The following is an 11035-nucleotide window of genomic DNA, read 5'->3' as shown; positions in this document are numbered from 1 at the left end:
CTTCCCTTCCCCTCCTCTTCCTTCCCTTCCCTTCCCTTTCCTTCCCCTTCTCTTCCTTCCCTTCCCCTCCTCTTCCTTCCCTTCTCTTCCCTTTCTTTCCCCTCCTCTTCCTTCCTTTCCCTTCCCTTCCCTTTCCTTTCCCATCCCTTTCCTTTCCTTTCCCTCCTCTTCCTTCCCTTTCCTTCCCTTTCCCTTCCCTTTCCTTCCCCTCCTTTCCCTCCCCTTCCCTGTCCTTCCCCTCCTTTCCCTTTCCTTCCCTTTCCTTCCCCTCCTGTTCCTTCCCTTCCCTTTCCTTCCCTTCCTCTCCTTCCCTTCCCTATGCCTTGCATTACAGAAAGACGGAAAAAGGAAAGAAGGAAAAGAAAACAAAATAAAAATGGAAAAGGTCAGGTACTCAGATATTAGGTCAAGGTTACTCTTTAGGCCTATCCCCTTTTTCCTTTTCTTCCCTTTCCATACAGACAAAAGCTTCCCCTACCTCTCCCCCCCCCCCTCTGTTGCCCTTTTTTTTTTGGGGGGGGGAGGGGGAGAAGGGGGCGTTTACAGACCTCAACTCGACCATTCTTTTCCTATTTTTTTCTTTTTATTTTCTTTTTCTGCTTGTTTCATTTTTTTCATTTTCGCTTTTCCTAGTTTTTTTCCTATTATGTGTTTTCCTATTTTCGTCTATATTTCTTCTATCCCTATTTTCTTGCATTTTCTTCTTTCTCCTCCTCGTTTTTCTCTCCTCTTCCTCCTCTTCCTCCTCTTCTTCCTCCACCTCCTCTTCTTCCTTTTTTTCTTTCATCAACTCCATCTCCTATTATTCTCATTTCTTCTTTTATTCAACTTCATCTCCTATTCTTATTTCATATCCTCCTCCTTCTCCTCCTTCTCCTCCTCCTCCTCCTCTTCTCTTTTTTTCTTCATCTCCTATTTTCTTTACTCCTCCTCCTCCTCCTCCTCCTCCTCCTTATTTCTTCTCCTTTCTCCAACATCATCTCTTGCTCCTCCTCTTCTTCTTCCTCCTCCTTTCTTTCTCTCGTATTTCTCCTTTTCTCATTCTTTCTTTCTTATTTTTCATTTATTTCCAGTGTTTCTCTAATTATCTTCCATTACTCTCTCTCTCTCTCTCTCTCTCTCTCTCTCTCTCTCTCTCTTAATTAATTACTCTTTTATTTTCACCTGGCTCACCTGACGCCTCTTATATCATATCATTAACACTTTTCGTTCCCTTAAGAAGCTTAGTTACGTAAAGAGGCAAAGTTGTGTTAGCATTTTTTGACGCGAAGATACTCCATTATTTCATTAAGTCGCTGCTTCGTCCTCTTCTGACTCCTCTTCTTCCTCTTCCTCTTAATCTTTTTCTTCCTTCTCTTTTTCTTTTTCTCCTTCTTCCTATTCCGACTCGTCCTCCTCCTTCTCTTCCTTGTCCTCTACTTCTTTTTTTCTTCTTCTTCTTCTTCTTCTTCAGACTCGTCCTCCTCCTCCCCTTCCTCGTCCTCTTCTTTTCTTCTTATTCTTCCTATTACGACTCGTCCTCCTCCTCTTCTTCTTCTTCCTATTCAGACTCGTCCTCCTCTTCCTCTTTCATATTACAAACTACTTTTTTTCCTTCTCTAATCTTTTTCTTTTTTTATATTTTGTCCCTGAATATTTTTTTTTGAGGGGGGGGGAGGGGGGAGGCCTGATGCTTTAAACAACACAATCAGCACAGTTTTCTTTTCTTTTTCACATTACTAACTTTTCCTTATTATTTTCCTTCTGGGGTCTGTTTTGTTTTCTTTCTCTTCTTCATCCTATTCTTCTTTTATCATATCCACGAGATCCGTATTAACATTTCTCAGTTTTCCTTCTATTCCCCTTTCTTTCTTTTTTTCCTTCCTTCCTTTATTTGGTCATGCGTTCCTTCCTTCCTTCCTTCTTTCCTTCCTTTCTACTTCTTTCTCCTCTCCTTGTTTTTTTTTTTTGTTTCCCGTCCCGTCTTTCTCTCTTCTTCCTTCATCCTTTCTTCTTTTTCGTCCTTTCTTAATCTCCTTTAACATCGCTAATTGTCTCTTTCTCTCTTCCCATTTTCATTCCTTTCTTCTTCTTCCTCTTTCCTCCTTCTTCTTCTCTTCTCTTCTTTCTTATTTCTCTCTCTCTCAAACTATTTCCACGATCTTAAGAAATTACAAGGCGATTAACGTCAATTTTTAGCCACAGAGAGAGAGAGAGAGAGAGAGAGAGAGAGAGAGAGAGAGAGAGAGAGAGAAACGTAGACCTAACTCCCATCCTTCCTTCTCCTTTCCTCCCTTCCCTTTCTCCCTTTCTCTCCCTTTCCCTCCCTTTTCCTCCCCTCATATTTCCCTCCCCTTCCCCTTCCCCTCCCCTTCCTTTCCCTCCCTCCTCTTCCTCTCCCCTTCCTTTCCCCTCCAATACCTCACTTCCTTCACTCCCTTCCCCTTCCTTCCCTTCCTCCTTTCCCTTTCCCTCCCCTCCCTTCTCTTCCTTCCCATCCCATTCCCTTCCCTTACCCTCCCTGTCGCTCCCATTCCCTTCCCTTACCCTCCCTTCCCTCCCCTTTCTCCCACTTCCCTCCCTTCCCCACCCTTCCCATCAGCTAATTGGAACATTCCCTACCTTCCCATCATTCTCCCTTCCTTCCTTCCGCCTCGAGATGGATAAATATTATAGAGGGGAGATAATGTTTACGAAGGGGAAATGAGAACAGGAGGAGAAAGGGAGGAAGAGAAGGAGAGAGGAAGAGGAAGGAGGGGAAGGGGAGGGAGAGAAATGGAGGAAGAGGAGGAGAGAGGAAGAGGAAGGAGGGGAAGAGGAGGGAGAGAAAGGGGGAAGGAGAGGGAAAAAGTAGGTTGTGGAGAGAGAGAGAGAGAGAGAGAGAGAGAGAGAGAGAGAGAGAGAGAGAGAGAGAGAGAGAGAGAGAGAGAGAGAGAGAGAGAGAGAGTATTATAGCTACGAGAAAGTAGAAGAAACAGAGTAATTTGAAGGAAAGGAAGGAAGGAAGGAAGGAAAGAGATAAGAGGTAAGAATGAAGGAAGGAAAGGAAAGGGAGGAAAGAAGAGGTAAGGAGGAATAGAGGAGGAATAGTGCGCCTGGAAGGAAGGAAGGAAGGAAGGAAGGGAGGAAGGAAGGAAGGGAGGAAGGAGAGAGAGAAGGAAGGGAATATGCAGCAAGGCGAATAAGCTGATATAGACGGAAGGTGATGATGGGAAAAGGGAGGGAAGGAGGGAAGGGAGGGAGAGAAGGAGGGAAGGGAGGGAGAGAAGGAGGGAAGGGAGAGAGGAGTGAAGGAGGAAAGGGAGAAAGAGTGAAGGAGGGAAGGGAGGGAGAGAAGGAGGGAAGGGAGAGAGAGGAGTGAAGGAGGAAGAGAAGGAGGAAGGAGGAAAGGAGAAGAGTGAAGGTGGGAAGGGAGAGAAGAGTGAAGGAGGGAAGGGAGAGAGGAGTGAAGGAGGAAAGGGAGAAAGAGTGAAGGAGGGAAGGGAGGGAGAGAAGGAGGGAAGGGAGAGAGGAGTGAAGGAGGAAAGGGAGAAAGAGTGAAGGAGGGAAGGGAGGGAGAGAAGGAGGGAAGGGAGAGAGAGGAGTGAAGGAGGGAAGGGAGAGAAGGAGTGAAGGAGGAAAGGGAGAGAAGAGTGAAGGAGGGAAGGGAGAGAAGAGTGAAGGAGGGAAGGGAGAGAAGGAGTGAAGGAGGAAAGGGAGAAGAGAAGAGTGAAGGAGGGAAGGGAGAGAGAGGAGTAAAGGAGGGAAGGGAGAGAAGGAGTGAAGGAGGAAAGGGAGAGAAGAGTGAAGGAGGGAAGGGAGAGAGAGGAGTGAAGGAGGGAAGGGAGAGAGGAGTGAAGGAGGAAAGGGAGAGAAGAGTGAAGGAGGGAAGGGAGGGAAGGAGGGAATTAAAGAGGAAAGGAAGTAACAAATTAGGGAGGTGTAGAAAAGCAAAATAAAAATGGGAAAAGGGAGAGATGGAAGAAGAGAGAAGGAAGAGGGGAGAGGGGGAGAGACGGGATAGAGAGGGGAAAGAGGGAAATTGAGAGAGGGAGAGGGAAAGAGGAGGAAGGGAGAGGGGGAGAGGGAAAAAGAAAGAGGGAGGAGGGAGAGGGAAAGAGGAAGGAGGGAGAGGGAAAGAGGAAGGAGAGAGAGGGAAAGAGGAAGGAGAGAGAAGGAAAGAGGAAGGAGAGAGAGGGAAAGAGGAGGGAGAGAGAGGGAAAGAGGAAGGAGAGAGAGGGAAAGAGGAAGGAGAGAGAAGGAAAGAGGAAGGAGAGAGGAAGAAGGAGAGAGGAAAGAGGAAGAAGGAGAGAGGAAAGAGGAAGGAGAGAGGGGGAAAGAGGAAGGAGAGGGAAAGAGGAAGGAGAGAGAAGGGAAGAGAGGAGAGAGAGGGAAGGAAGGAGAGAGGGAAAGAGGAAGGAGAGAGAAGGAAAGAGGAAGGAGAGAGAGGGAAAGAGGAAGGAGAGAGAGGGAAAGAGGAAGGAGAGAGAAGGAAAGAGGAAGGAGAGAGAGGGAAAGAGGAAGGAGAGAGAAGGAAAGAGGAAGGAGAGAGAGGGAAAGAGGAAGGAGAGAAGGAAGGAAGGAGAGAGAGGGAAAGAGGAAGGAGAGAGAGGGAAAGAGGAAGGAGAGAGAGGGAAAGAGGAAGGAGAGAGAGGGAAAGAGGAAGGAGAGAGAGGGAAAGAGGAAGGAGAGAGAGGGAAAGAGGAAGGAGAGAGAGGGAAAGAGGAAGGAGAGAGAGAGTGAAAGAGGAAGGAGAGAGAGAGGGAAAGAGGAAGGAGAGAGAGATTGAAAGAGGAAGGAGAGAGAGAAAGAGGAGAGAGGGATAGAGGAAGGAGAGAGAAGGAAAGAGGAAGGAGAGAGAAGAGGAAGGAGAGAAAGAGGAAGGGAAGAGGAAGGAGAGAGGGAAAGAGGAAGGAGAGAGAGGGAAAGAGGAAGGAGAGAGAGGGAAAGAGGAAGGAGAGAGAGAGGGAAAGAGGAAGGAGAGAGAGAGGGAAAGAGGAAGGAGAGAGAGAGGGAAAGAGGAAGGAGAGAGAGGGAAAGAGGAAGGAGAGAGAGGGAAAGAGGAAGGAGAGAGAGGGAAAGAGGAAGGAGGGAGAGGGAAAGAGGAAGGAGGGAGAAGGAAAGAGGAGGAGGAAGATGGAGAGAGGAGGAAGGGAGATAAGGAAGTTTATTAGCAAGGAGGGAGAGGAATGACGGAGGAGGGAGGGAGGGAAAAAAAGGGAGGAGTATAATAGGCAGACAGGGAAGGAGTAGAGAAGGAAGGAAGGAAAGGGAACGGAAAAGATGGAGGAAAGGGAGGGGAAAAGGGAGGAATATAATGATAGGAAGGGAGGGAAGAAAAAGGAAGGGAGGGAAATACGAAGAAATGCAATTATCATGTGTTTTCCTTTCTTTCTTTATACATTATTCCTCCTCCTCCTCCTCCTCCTACTACTACTACTACTACTACCACTACTACCACTACTACTACTACTACTAATCATCATTCATTCTCCTCCCTCTCTTTCCTCTCCTTCTTTGACTAATCCTCAATAACAATCAAGAATGTATAGGGGAAAATCTGACCCCGCGAACAACGACCTTCCCGAAAGAAAATATTAAGAAAGAAAATAGGAAAACAACATGAATTAAAACATTTCTCTCTCCCCGTATGCAAAAGTAGGTTAATTCGTGTAATCTTTTAGTTAATTATATATTCATGAACGGTCGAGCTCTTCAGGCGAGGGAAACAAACAAACTAACTAACTAATGGGAGCCACGCGCGGAAACACACACACACACACAGAGAGAGAGAGAGAGAGAGAGAGAGAGAGAGAGAGAGAGAGAGAGAGAGAGAGAGAGAGAGAGAGAGAGAGAGAGAGAGAGAGAGAGAGGAAAGAAAGAAGGAAGAAAAAGGGAGAGGTAAAAAATGAGAAAGAAAGAAGGAAAATAGAAAAGAAAGAAGGAAAGAAAAATCAGGGAAAGAAAGACAAAAAAAAGGAAGAATTTAAGGAAGAAAAAAGGAAGAGAAATGGAAAAAATGAAAGAAACAAATGAAAGAAAAAAGAATGAAAATAAATAAAAAGGAAAGGATGTGAAAAGAAAGAAAAAAAAGAAAAAAAAAGAAAACAAGAAAAATAAAAAGAAAAGGATGTGAAAAAAAGAAAGAAAAAAAGAACCAAAAAAAGGATGTGAAAAAAAGGAAAGGACGTGAAAAAGAAAGAAAAAAGAAAAAGGAAAAGGAAAGGACGTGAAAAAGAAAGAAAAAAGAAAAAGAAAAGGAAAGGACGTGAAAAAGAAAGAAAAAAGAAAAAGAAAAGGAAAGGACGTGAAAAAGAAAGAAAAAAGAAAAAGAAAAGGACGTGAAAAGAAAGAAAAAGAAAAGAAAAGTAAAGCAAGTTAAAAAGAAACAAAAAAGAAAAATAAAAAGTAAAGTACCTGAAAAAGAAAGAAAAAACAAAAAGAAAAGGACGTGAAAAAGAAAGAAAAAAGAAAAAGCAAAAGGAAAGGACGTGAAAAAGAAAGAAAAAAGAAAAAGAAAGGAAAGGACGAAAAGAAAGAAAAAAGAAAAGGAAAGGACGTGAAAAAAAGAAAGAAAAGAAACAAAAAAAGGACGTGAAAAAAAAGAAAAAAGAAAAAGAAAAGGAAAGGACGTGAAAAAGAAAGAAAAAAGAAAAAGGAAAGGACGTGAAAAAGGAAAAAAAGAAAAAGAAAGGACGAAAAGAAAGAAAAAGAAAAGAAAAGGACGAAAAAAGAAAGAAAAAGAAAAGAAAAGGAAAGGACGTGAAAAGAAAGAAAAAGAAAAGAAAAGGAAAGGACGTGAAAAGAAAGAAAAAGAAAAGGAAAGGACGTGAAAAAGAAAGAAAAAGAGAAAGAAAAAGAAAAGAAAAGGAAAGGACGAAAAAGAAAGAAAAAAAAAAAGAAAAGGAAAGGACGTGAAAAGAAAGAAAAAGAAAAATAAAATGAAAGTACGTGAAAAGGAAAGAAAAAGAAAAAGGAAAGGACGTGAAAAAGAAAGAAAAAAGAAAAAGAAAAGGAAAGGACGTGAAAAAGAAAGAAAAAAGAAAAAGAAAAAGGAAAGGACGTGAAAAAGAAAGAAAAAAGAAAAAGAAAAGGAAAGGACGTGAAAAACAAAGAAAAAAGAAAAGGAAAGGACGAAAAAGAAAGAAAAAGAAAAGAAAAGGAAAGGACGTGAAAAAGGAAAAAAAGAAAAAGAAAAAGGAAAGGACGTGAAAAAGAAAGAAAAAAGAAAAAGGAAAGGACGTGAAAAAGAAAGAAAAAAGAAAAAGAAAAGGAAAGGACGTGAAAAAGAAAGAAAAAAGAAAAAGAAAAAGGAAAGCACGTGAAAAAGAAAAACAAAAAAATGAAAAAGGAAAGGAAGTTACATAAAAGAAAAAAGAAAAAGAAAAGGAAAGGACGAGAAAAGAAAGAAAAAAGAAAAGGAAAGGACGTGAAAAGAAAAAAAAGAAAAAGAAAAAGGAAAGGACGTGAAATAAAAGAAAAAAGAAAAAGAAAAGGAAAGGACGTGAAAAAGAAAGAAAAAAGAAAAAGGAAAGGACGTGAAAAAGAAAGAAAAAAGAAAAAGAAAAGGACGTGAAAAAGAAAGAAAAAAGAAAAAGAAAAAGGAAAGGACGTGAAAAAGAAAGAAAAAAGAAAAAGAAAAGGAAAGGACGTGAAAAAGAAAGAAAAAAGAAAAAGGAAAGGACGTGAAAAAGAAAGAAAAAAGAAAAAGGAAAGGACGTGAAAAAGAAAGAAAAAAGAAAAAAAAGGAAAGGACGTGAAAAAGAAAAAAGAAAAAGAAAAGGAAAGGACGTGAAAAAGAAAGAAAAAAGAAAAAGAAAAAGGAAAGGACGTGAAAAAGAAAGAAAAAAGAAAAAGAAAAAGGAAAGGACGTGAAAAAGAAAGAAAAAAGAAAAAGAAAAAGGAAAGGACGTGAAAAAGAAAGAAAAAAAAGAAAAAGGAAAGGACGTGAAAAAGAAAGAAAAAAAAGAAAAAGGAAAGGACGTGAAAAAGAAAGAAAAAAGAAAAAGAAAAAGGAAAGGACGTGAAAAAGAAAGAAAAAAGAAAAAGAAAAGGAAAGGACGTGAAAAAGAAAGAAAAAAGAAAAAGGAAAGGACGTGAAAAAGAAAGAAAAAAGAAAAAGAAAAAGGAAAGGACGTGAAAAAGAAAGAAAAAAGAAAAAGAAAAAGGAAAGGACGTGAAAAAGAAAGAAAAAAGAAAAAGAAAAGGAAAGGACGTGAAAAAGAAAGAAAAAAGAAAAAGGAAAGGACGTGAAAAAGAAAGAAAAAAGAAAAAGTAGAAGAAAAAACATGAAAAAAAGAGAGGAAAGAAGAGAGAAAGTAAAGAAAAAAAAAACATCCATTACAATAAATAACAGACAGAAAGAAAGGAAGACAAGCTAAGCAGAAATAAAACAAAAAATAGTGAGATTTAGAGCCAATCAAGAGTAACCGGTGTTTTCTTTGTATTTTTTTTCATTCTCTCCAAGAAAAAAAAATATCTCCCCGCTTTCGTAAAACAATTTCGATATAAAAAACTCCAAGAAAAATGAAAATCCTCGAAAAAAAAACGAACACCCAGCCCAACACCAATAAACACCAATTCACACTTAATGAACAATAATTATCCGCATTAACAAAAAAATAATTGAATGATAAACAGCAAATTATGAAACTCGATTATGATATTAGCGACACGACCTTCAAATAAATCATAATCAGTGATATCCGGGTTTCTCTCTCTCTTGTTTTTCTTTTTTCTCATCCGTTTTTCTTTTTTTCTATTTCTATTTCTTCCTTCTCTCTCTCTCTCTCCCGCCAAAATCATACCAAAAATAAACCAAAAGGAACAAAAACAAGGGATATTAAGACCCCCCACCACACACACACACCCACACCCACACACACACACACACACACACACACACACACACACACACGGAAAAGTACCATTAGAAAATAAAACAAAAGATATCACAAAAAAAGAGGGAAAGAGAGAGGAAAAGAGGTAAATTGATGTGTAAGAAGCGAGAGAGAGAGGGAAGAAGGGAGAGGGAAGGAGAGAGAGAGAGGGAAAGAGGAGGAGGGAGAGGGAAGAAGAGTGAAAGATGAGGAAGGAGGGTTATTTCATCTCCTTTTCTTCCTCTTCCTCTTTCTTTTCCTTCAACACCATCTACTACTCTTATTTCGCCTTCATTCTTCACGCCATTGCCTTCTCTTTTTATTTCTTCTCCCTCCTCCAACTGCACCTTCACCTCCTTTTCTTCCTTCTCCTTTCTCTCGTATTGTTCTTTCCTCATTCCTTCATCATTACTTCTTCGTATACTTCCAGTCTTTTTCTAGTTATTTTACGTTACTCTGTGTGTGTGTGTGTGTGTGTGTGTGTGTGTGTGTGTGTGTGTGTGTGGAGAGAGAGAGAGGGAAAGAGGAGGAGGGAAAGGGAGAGAAGAAGGAAGAAGATGAGGAAGGTTATGAGCAAGGATGGATGACACTGAAGGGAGGGAAGGAAAAAGGAAAAGAAAGGGAAGTTAACCAAGTCCAGCAAAAGAAAGAAAACCCCAAAAAAGTACAACAGAAATCAAACAAAAGAAAAAATAGAGTCAAATCGTGGACCCCGAAAAACGTACAAGATATAAAACAAGAAGAAACGACAAAATACACAGAACATTTTGGACCCACGAAAAAGGAAACAATCGAACCATTAAAGAGTCGGTATTGCCAGACGCTCCCTCCTCTCAGATCAACTATTTCCAAAGACCAAAAAATAAATTAATCGGGTTATCATGATTGTTTTCTTATATTCTTGATACAGAGGAAGGGTCACATTACCACCAGCGTCATTAAACTACCCCTGGAAATGCCCTAAGCTCCTGTGAACATCTAAACTCCTGTGAACATCTAAACTCCTGTGAACATCTAAACTCTTGTGAACACCTAAACTCCTGTGAACATCTAAACTCCGTGAACACCTAAACTCCTGTGAACATCTAAACTCCGTGAACATCTAAACTCCTGTGAACACCTAAACTCCTGTGAACACCTAAACTCCGTGAACATCTAAACTCCGTGAACATCTAAACTCCTGTGAACATCTAAACTCCTGTGAACATCTAAACTCCTGTGAACACCTAAACTCCTGTGAACATCTAAACTCCTGTGAACATCTAAACTCCTGTGAACATCTAAACTCCAGAACATCTAAACTCCAGAACATCTAAACTCCGTGAACATCTAAACTCCTGTGAACACCTAAACTCCTGTGAACATCTAAACTCCTGTGAACATCTAAAAGCCTGTGAACAACTAAACTCAGAACATCTAAACTCCACGAACATCTAAACTCCTGTGAACATCTAAACTCCTGTGAACATCTAAACTCCTGTGAACATCTAAACTCCTGTGAACATCTAAACTCCTGTGAACATCTAAACTCCTGTGAACATCTAAACTCCTGTGAACATCTAAACTCCGTGAACATCTAAACTCCGTGAACATCTAAACTCCGTGAACATCTAAACTCCGTGAACATCTAAACTCCTGTGAACATCTAAACTCCGTGAACATCTAAACTCCGTGAACATCTAAACAAACTCCGTGAACATCTAAACTCCGTGAACATCTAAACTCCTGTGAACATCTAAACTCCTGTGAACACCTAAACTCCTGTGAACATCTAAACTCCTGTGAACACCTAAACTCCTGTGAACACCTAAACTCCTGTGAACACCTAAACTCCTGTGAACACCTAAACTCCTGTGAACACCTAAACTCCTGTGAACATCTAAACTCCGTGAACATCTAAACTCCTGTGAACATCTAAACTCCTGTGAACACCTAAACTCCTGTGAACACCTAAACTCCTGTGAACATCTAAACTCCTGTGAACACCTAAACTCCTGTGAACATCTAAACTCCTGTGAACACCTAAACTCCGTGAACATCTAAACTCCTGTGAACACCTAAACTCCTGTGAACATCTAAACTCCTGTGAACACCTAAACTCCTGTGAACATCTAAACTCCTGTGAACACCTAAACTCCTGTGAACATCTAAACTCCTGTGAACACCTAAACTCCTGTGAACATCTAAACTCCTGTGAA

Source organism: Eriocheir sinensis, chromosome 20 (genome assembly GCF_024679095.1).
Source record: "Eriocheir sinensis breed Jianghai 21 chromosome 20, ASM2467909v1, whole genome shotgun sequence".
In the NCBI taxonomy this organism is placed as follows: domain Eukaryota; kingdom Metazoa; phylum Arthropoda; class Malacostraca; order Decapoda; family Varunidae; genus Eriocheir; species Eriocheir sinensis.
The sequence above is the reverse complement of the archived record's forward strand: the minus strand, read 5'-3'. Positions refer to the sequence as shown.